Source organism: Myotis brandtii, unplaced genomic scaffold (genome assembly GCF_000412655.1).
Source record: "Myotis brandtii unplaced genomic scaffold, ASM41265v1 scaffold463, whole genome shotgun sequence".
NCBI classification, from domain to species: Eukaryota; Metazoa; Chordata; class Mammalia; order Chiroptera; family Vespertilionidae; genus Myotis; species Myotis brandtii.
In genome coordinates this window covers 720,535-729,846 of record NW_005367694.1, presented here as the reverse complement: position 1 = coordinate 729,846, position 9,312 = coordinate 720,535, and positions in this window count along the sequence as shown.

Genomic DNA, 9,312 nt, shown 5'->3' with positions numbered 1-9,312 from the left:
CACCCCGGGTGGGATTGTGGTTCTTGGAGACGGTGGATGGGAAGCGGGACCAGGGTTTCCGGATCGCACCGCGGCTCCGGCACCCGAACCTCGTGCCTGGGCGCGGACTGGCCCGGAAGGCAGATGACACTTGTTTCCAGGTTATTTTAAAGGCCGAGCCTTCCGTGCCCCCTCGCGGGCTGCAGACGCCGGATCTGCCTTCGGGGACGAACCCCGACTCGGCTGCTCCTCCGCTGCGCGTGGCCTTTCCCTCCGGCCGGCCGGGCCGAGCGCCGCCCCCTCCTCCCTCCGCGGCCCCACCTCCCGGGCAGGGAGAAATGACACGTTAAATCTGCAGTCCTTTGAGATGTCTGTTTTTAGCAAAACTTGGGCACCAATTACCGTATTTTTTTTTAAAAAAAGAAGAGGGTGGAAAAAAAATTCTGCAATTTCATTTTTTTGGATTCAGCAGCCTTGCCTTCCCGTTTCGGTTAGGACAGTGTCCGTAAGGGGTCCCGTTGCTGCCGCTGTGACAGGTTATGATTCTGGTTGGTGTTGCCCTGTTATTATCGTCATTCCTGTTGCTTATAGTGTCCACAAGTCCAGACACCAAAGTCTTTGACTTTTTGGCTTAAAAAAAATTTTTTTTTTCAATTACAATTGACATTCAGGATCCTAGTGTTTGACTTTGGCTTTAATGATAACCTATTGCAAGAATCCTCAGGTGCATCGCTCCCAGCCGTGGGGCATTTTCACCCCCTGAAAATAATCATTACGTTTATTGAGGGCTTCTTGGGGTGAGGCTCGGGGCAAGCCTTTTGTATGTTTTATCTCAATCAATCTAAGCCAATGAGGGTGCTCTGTGTCCCGATCCCCCTTTTAAAGAGGAGGCTTAGGAAGGTTAATTACCTTGCCCGGGTTCACACAGCTAATAAGTAGCTAATAAGTGGTGGTGTCCGGATTTGAGCGCAGGTATTCCGACTCCAGGTGCTTAATAATTAAATTAGTATGGTGAATCTCTAGCAAGGAGCGAGTCTAGCCTCAAGTAACTCTTGCTTGGCGAAGGGCTGGTGCTGAGTTTTTAAGGTTCAGAGAAAAAAGTGCGTCTTAGGTTTCCCACTAGACCTGGTTCAAAGGAGTAAAAAAGAACAAAAAAATGCACAAGACTAAAACTGGGTGGAAACCTGCAGGTATTCCGTCTGAAGATAAAAGATCACCACCACCTTCTCTGCTTCTTTAACAATTGCTTAAGCTCCTACCTGTGCCTAAGCACAACATAAGCCGATCTGGTTTCTGTTCTTTATAAGTTTAGAATTTGGTGCCCTTATTTGTAGTTAAATTTTTATTTATTTTTTTTACCCAGTGTTTGACACTGAGTCTGTTGCATCCCATGTGACCCATAAATGCATGGGAACTTAACTTCAGTCATGTTTGACTCTTGCTTTTTTTTTAAAAATATATTTTATTGAATTTTTACAGAGAAGAAGGGAGAGGGATAGAGAGAAACATCAATGCGACTCCCGCATGTGAGCCTACCAGGGCTGAGGAACCTGCAACCAAGGTACATGCCCTTGACTGGAATCGAACCCGGGACCCTTCAGTCCACAGGCTGACACTCTATCCACTGAGCCAAACCGGTCAGGCGACTCTTGCTTTTTAAGTGTTGTCTCTGTTGGTATTCTAAGCTTAGTGGATGGCGTGTAAGAGATGAATTGGTCCTCTTCTACTCCATACAAAGATAGACATCTTTGAACTCATCACATGTTGGCTGCCTGAAGTTCTTCATTTGCAGATATAGTTCTGGTCTTCCGTGTGTGTGTCTCCTGTGTGTGTGTGTGTGTGTGTGTGTGTGTGTGTGTGTGTGGTCCTTGCCCTGTATAAGGTCCTTGCCACCATATATATTTCACTTCATAGTATCCTCTACAGCAGCATTTCTCAACCTTTCACAGGGGTCGCCTAAATACATCCTGCATATCAGATATTTACATTACGATTCATAACAGTAGCAACATTACAGTTATGAAGTAGCAACGAAAATAATTTTATGGTTGGGGGTCACCACAACATGAGGAACTGTATTAAAGGGTCGCGGCATTAGGAAGGTTGAGAACCACTGCTCTACAGGATTTTGCAGAGTCCCATGTGTTCAGTAAATATTTGTTATTTAGTTAATTGAAAATATGAAGTCCATAAGTTTCAAGACTGGTTCTATAGAAGTCAAAGCTAAAGAGAAAAAAACATACTCAGAAGGTGGTGTTGTAAAATCACAGAAAAATGGCTTAATATCTATTAAACTTAAAAGAAAGTCTTATCTGTGTAGTGTTAGCTAAAGTTAACTTCACTGAATATAGCGTCCCATTTTATCCAAATTACCGGCTTCTTTAATCCCTTCCTTGTACAGGAGAGATGGGAGGTAGAGTGTCTTTTTCTCTATGATAAAAGAATGGACAGTGTTATTCCTTGCAAGCCTGTTGTTGTTCTCCTTTACAGTATTTAAAAAAATATATATATATATATTTTAATTGATTTCAGAGAGGAAGGAAGAGGGAGAGATAGAAACATCAATGATGAGAGAGAAGCATGGATCGACTGCCTCCTGCACACCCCCTACTGGAGATGGAGCCCACAACCCGGGCATGTGCCCCTGACCAGAATCGAACCCAGGACCTTACAGTCCACAGGCCGACGCTCTATCCACTGAGCCACACTGGCTAGGGCAGCTTTATAGTATTTTTGAAGTGTTGTGATATTCTCCCCAAAGGCAGCTTGAGGGGCTAAGGTTTACCTGTCTGTAAGCTGTCATTAATTCTCTTCCTCAACAGACTTTTTATTGAGCACCTACTGTGTGCCAGATGCCGTTCTGGGAACTGGTGATACAGCAGTGAATAAAACAGACAGAAATTCCTGTTCTCTTTGAACTCCCCCTTCAAGTAGGAGAGGCAGACAATAACCATATTAGCAAAATTTATAGTGGTGATACATGGTAAGAAAACAGGGAGGGGGGAATATTAAGTTTTGGGGAGAAAAATTAGGGTAATAGAAGTTTTAGATAGGGTGGTCAGAGGAAACCTTGTTGAGAATGTGACTTTTGAGTAGAAATCTGGAGGAAGTGAGGAATATAGATCCAAGAGGGAAGAGCATACTAAGAAGAGGGAACAGCAAGTGCAAAGGTCCTGAGGTGGAGGCGTGGGAGGGGGCAGATAACATCATATTGATTGTAGTTCTAAATATGTATTTATTAATATAGTGAAAGGTACAGAACCATGCCATGATTTTGATGAAGAGTTAAAGATAGGAAAACTGAGGTTCAAAGAATTTTACTAACTTACTAAAAGGCCATATAGCCAATAAATACAGAGCTAGAAATTGAACTCGAGTTTGTTATGCTAAGCCTTGCACATAATATGTTGACAGTGGAATCTCCAGTACTTGATGTTCAGACTTGCTTTTGGGTGTATGCTTTCTCCTATTTGTGTGCAGGATCTTTGCTCAACCCTGGGAGGCCTTGTAACTGATATTTGCACATACATATAGCTTTTTCCTGGAATTGTGCTCCTGGCTACCAAGTCTTCCTTTTTCAGTCTCAAAAGTTTCCTGGTTCAAAATTTATGTTTAATATAAACCTTCATGTTGGTCTCCTAAATATATTTTTTAAAATATATTTTTATTGATTTCAGAGAGGAAGGGAGAGGGAGAGAGAGAGAGAGAAACATCAATGATGAGAGAGAATCATTGATTGGCTGCCTCCTGCACGCCCCACACTGGGGATCGAGCCTGCAACCCAGGCATGTGCCCTTGACCAGAAATGAACCCAGGACTCTTCAGTCCACAGGCCGACACTCTATCCACTGAGCCAAACTGGCTAGGGAGGTCTCCTAAATCTTAATTGGAAAACAGTGGCAGGATCACCCTGGATATGAAATTATTTTTTTAAAAAATTTTATTTAGGGAGGCTTTAAGTTATTATAGCATCTTACATATTTTTAATATGTGTAGTGTACGTTTCCCATGTAGATAGAACTCAAAGAATCCATATGCTTTAAATCAGCATTTGAGCTACAATGCACTTTTAAGGGAAACCATATTGACTGATGGTACCACACAAGAATTTCAAGAGTGACCTCTTCAGATTCCAATCAGGGCAACAGAAGAGGCCGTTTTTTCCTTTTGATAGGTTTGGCAGACTTAACCCACCTTGAATTTGGCTAGGACATCTGGGCTAAAATCCTGGCGCTGGCACCAAGTACCAAGGAATCTTGGCCATAATTAGTAAAGAACTTTTTTTTTTTTTTTCCAATCTCCATCTGGCAGTTCCAGAAGGACAGATTCCACTCACACTAACTCAATGGGTGGGTCCGTTTTTTGACTGTGTTATTGTGGTTCAGCAACAACATCTTGCAAGTTCTCTTTGCAGAATATTAGGAAGGAGGAAGTAGTCCTGTTACAGGATCCCTGCTGGGAACCTTCTCCGGTATGTCTTTCCCTGGGGAAACAAAGGCATTCTCAACCACCTCTTCTCAGGAATTCGGATGAGATTACAGAGAGACATGTTGCGGCCCTAATGTTTTCTAGAAGCAGAAGGTTTAATCTGCTTTGGATTTGAATTAAGGAGTTTTGATACTTGTACTCTGCTTGCTTATGTCTAAGTATAGCTTGGATTGGATCCCAGTTTGAACGTTGCCCATTTTTTACACTTAAAATTGCCAAGCCCTTGACTTACTGTGTCTCCTCGGAAGTTAAGGGTCTAAGAACCAGATGTTCAGGGTGCATACCACCCGGAATCCGGGGTTTGGTGTCTAAAGGACATGAGAGGAAGGCCACTTTAATGTTTGTTTTCTGATTCTACAAATCCCTAGTCAAGTAGTGCACTGAAATATTTGGCATATTTTTTTCCTCTCTCAGAAAAGATAAGAGGTATTAGGGATCTTTTCCTAAATATCTTGTAATCAAATCTTTTGACCTCCTGCATTCTCTCTTTAACTTGACCGGGAATCTAACTCTCAACCCTTTGATGCTTGGGCCGACACTCTAACCACTGAGCACACCGTCCAGGGCACCTCCGCAGAATGATTTCTTATTAGAGATATTATGTTCTAATACCTAAGGCAGTAAGGAACCTATTTCGATTTTTTTCCAGACTATAGAATAAATAAATTTTGAAGGCAGGGTAGTTTTTTTTAAAAATCTTTTTTACAGCCTCAGTGAAAGAAAACTTTTATCACTAAGTCTCATGCATGGGTGTATCACATGAAGCCATATTGATAGTTTTTGTTGTAAGGCACACATGGCTTGCTTAGGTTATTCCATTGAGAATCTAGTATCAGAGTCAAATTTAGATTTTAGTTTTTTAGTGAAGTTATTATTTTTCTTTGAGGTTCTCAGGTTTATTTTTCTCCTTATGTTTTACAATTCAAGTGACCCTTACATTTTCATAACATATACAAGTTATCTTATAATATGTGGGTTCAATGCATAAGGCATAAAACACCACAAAAAAACCCACAGAAAAAAACAAATTATTCATAATTCTACTGTCTAGAGAAAATCATGTTAGTATTTTAGAATATGTCCTCCCAAATGGTAAGATCTCGTTCTTTTTTATGACCTAGTAGTATTCCATTTCAGAATTTCCTTCCTTTTTAAGGCTGAATAATAGTACTCCGTTGTGTGCATATACCACATTTTGCTAATCCATTCATCATCAGTGCTTCCATGTTTTAGCTATTGTGAATAATGTTGTTATGAACATGGGTGTACAAATATCACTTTGAGATACTGCTTTCAATTCTTTTGGGCATATACCCAGAAGTGGAATTGTTGGATCATATGGTAATTCTTTTTAATTTATTGAAGAACCGCCATGCTATTTTCCACAGTGACTGTATCATTTTATATTCCCACCAACAGTGTCCAAGGGTTCCACTTTCTCAATATCCCCTGCCAACACTTACTTTCTTTCTTCTTTTTTATTTTATTTTTTAATTGCAGTTATCCTAATGGTTGTGAGCTGGTATTCTTAGTGTAGTTTTTACTTATATTTTAAAAAATGATTAATCATGTTGAGCATCTTTTCATGTGCTTATTGGGCATTTATATAGCTTTGGAAAAAATGCCCATTTAAGTCTTTTGTCCAGTTTGAAACTGGTTGTTTGTTTTGTTGTTGTTGAGTTTGTCCATTCTCTTTCATTTTGTAAAATATATTTTTATTGATTTCATAGAGAAAGGGAGAGGGAGAGAGAGTAAAAACATCATCAATAATGAGAGAGAATCATTGATCGGCTGCCTCCTGCATGCCCCCTACTGGGGATCGAGCCCTGCAACCCAGGCATGTGCCCTTGACTGGAATCGAACCTGGGACCCTTCAGTTCGAAGGCCGATGCTTTATCCACTGAGCCAAACCGGCTGGGCCATCAATTCTCTTTTAATTCATATATTCACCAGGCATATATTGAGCACCTACTGTAGGGAAGCACCAGCTCCGATGTTTGGGGATACAAAGTTGAGTAAATCAGGCACTCATCCTGCTCTTGGGGAACCCAGGGCTATTCATGGAAGTGAGGTTAAGAGCAAGAATTCAGTTTTTTGCCCGACAGAAAGCCCAGCTCTGTTACTATATGGAAGACCTTGCATAAACTGCTCAACCTTTTGGAGCTCAGTTTTCTGATCTATAAATTGGGGATGATGGCTACTTCCTATACTCTTTGTGAGGATTAAATGAATTTATGTAAAACTGAGTACATGTTAGAACTCTTCTTTTTCTTTCCCTTTAATCCCTGTATTTTCCTGACTTCCCATTACTAAAGGAATGAACACCTTAATTTTTCTTCTTTTATTTAAGTTAGAATGGGGAGAAAACCCACTTCTACTACCATGGGAAATGAATACCATTCTTCCTGCCATGGTTTAGAAAGTTAATTTGAGTAGTAGTGCCTTGCTGTACTGAAGGGCATATTTATTTTTGTTTTTTTTAGTAATATTTTTTATTGATTTCAAAGAGGAAGGGAGAGAGAGAGAGATAGAAACATCAATTATGAGAGAGAATCATTGATTGGCTGCCTCCTGCATGTCTCCTACTGGGGATCAAGACCAAAATCCGGGCATGTGCCCTTGACCAGAATTGAAACCGGGACGTTTCAGTCCACAGGCCGACTCTCTATCCACTGAGCCAAACCAGCTAGGGCGAGGGCATATTTTAAACGAACAGTTGTCACTGAAGAACTTGTAATTTATGAGAAGTTAAATATTCAGCATGGAAAAACAACTCGTGCTCCTCATGTCAGAACTTGTGCCTTGCCGGATTTCAGGCCCTTTAGTATGTTTGTCAATTTTATTTTCCACAGCTTAATGACAGGTGTGTGTGTGTCGGGTGTCTTTCCAAGGTAGAACCTGCTGTGTGTCTGTGTAGAAGATTATCCAACAGCTAAAAAATAACCAACAATGAAATTGGGTGTTAAGATCCAAATGAAAACAATTTCTTTTTGTTGTTGTTTTTTTGATAATCTTCACACCTGAGGATATTTTTTCCATCGATTTTTAGAGAGAGTGGAAGGAAGGGGGAGAGACAGAGAAAGAGAAACATCGATGTGAGAGAGATACATCGATTGCCTTCTGCATGTGCCCCAACGGGCCTGGGATCGTGCCTGCAACCACGGTACCTGCCCTTGACTGGGATCGAACCCAGGACCCTTTGGTCCCAGGGCTGACACTTTATCCACTGAGCCAAACTGGCCAGGGTCAAATGAAACCGATTTCTAGTTTCCATTTACAGTGTGTAGGGTGGTTGTATAGAAAACTATCGTAGGGACTTGTGAGTAAATTTAGTAGAGTGTTATTTTCTCTTGAAATAGCCAAGTATCCTTCCGTAAGTATTGTGAAAATAGAAATGTGGTTATTTTTTCTGTTGGCTCTAAAGACCTATAATCCTAGGGGGGGGGGGCCTCAATAAATGTACATCACTCAGAGGGGAAAAAGGTACATCCCTGAGGGAGGGGATGGGGACGGGACCTGTAGCAACTCTTAAATTTGCTCATTTGCAAAGTGAAAATAAGAAAAGAAAGCCTTTATAAAGAGAAAAGAACCAACATGAAGCAATTGACTCTTGTGTGAGTTTTCTTTGTGCCCCTTTCTTGCTCAGAACAAACAGTTGGTATGTGTTTGCTTTTAGTGTGGGCAGATCAGAAACTTTTACTCATCAGCATACTTTATGTAGGTCAGGAGTCTTTCATTTGGAGGTTGGGGTTTAAGTCCTAGGCTGTTTTAAGTAACTGTGACCCTAACAAGTGATTTCACTGTATATTTATATCTATTGAATCGAACCCGTGACCCTTCAGTACGTGGGCTGATGCTCTAACCACTGAGCACTGGGTAGGGTATGATTTCACTTTTTAGAAGCGTTTTCCTCTGGTAAAATGAGGAAGTTGAACTAGATTGCCAAGGTCTCTTCTGAGTCTAAAATTCCATGATGCTATATTAAGCACGTTTGCTCCTTTTTACACATTAGTGTAATTGACTGCTGTCGACCTATTAAGTTCTTTTGGGAGATACTAACCAGGCCTAGTCACTTCAGTCCCTCTTAAGATCCATCTTAAGCTGGTGGTATTAGAGTTACAAAGCCACTAGGTTTTGTAGAAACTTGTGTAAATGAGCAAAATAGCTCCAATTACTCAGCTTTTCATGGCTCCTCCCTACCCCTTTTTCAGTTCTTTTGCAGATGGAAGAACTTTAGGAGGATGCTTATATATATATTTTAAAAGATATATGTATTTTATTGATTTCAGAGAGGAAGGGAGAGGGAAAGAGAGATAGAAACATCAGTGATGAGAATCACTGATCGGCCACCTCCTGCACGCCCCCCACGGGGGATCGGGCCTGCAACTCGGGCATGTGCCCCTGACCAGGAATCGAATCTGGGACCCTTCAGTCTGTCTTATCCACTGAGCCAAACCAGCCAGGGTTGGTTTGTTTGTTTTTTGCGTAGATCTGAGTAGCAGGAATGAAAATAACTATTCACTCAGACTGGGGTGTATGAAGATGTTCCTGGTTGCAGGCAGTTTGCACCATGGCACAGAGTTCTAAAAACTTGTCTGATACTCCAGCTCGCTTTGCCTCGACTGGGTTTCTGCCCCCTCCTCCTCCTTTTTAAAAGTGCTGTGGACTTTGAAACTCTGGGTACAGCTTGCATTCTATACTATGTCATACACAACTCTAAATTTAGAAAATGTAATTTTCAAGCACCACAGTAATTTTTCAAAAGGGTTAGGTCTTATCTATTTATACCTTGTTCTGACTTCATTCAGCAAACATCCTAAACTTGAGTATTTATTTACTTACAAT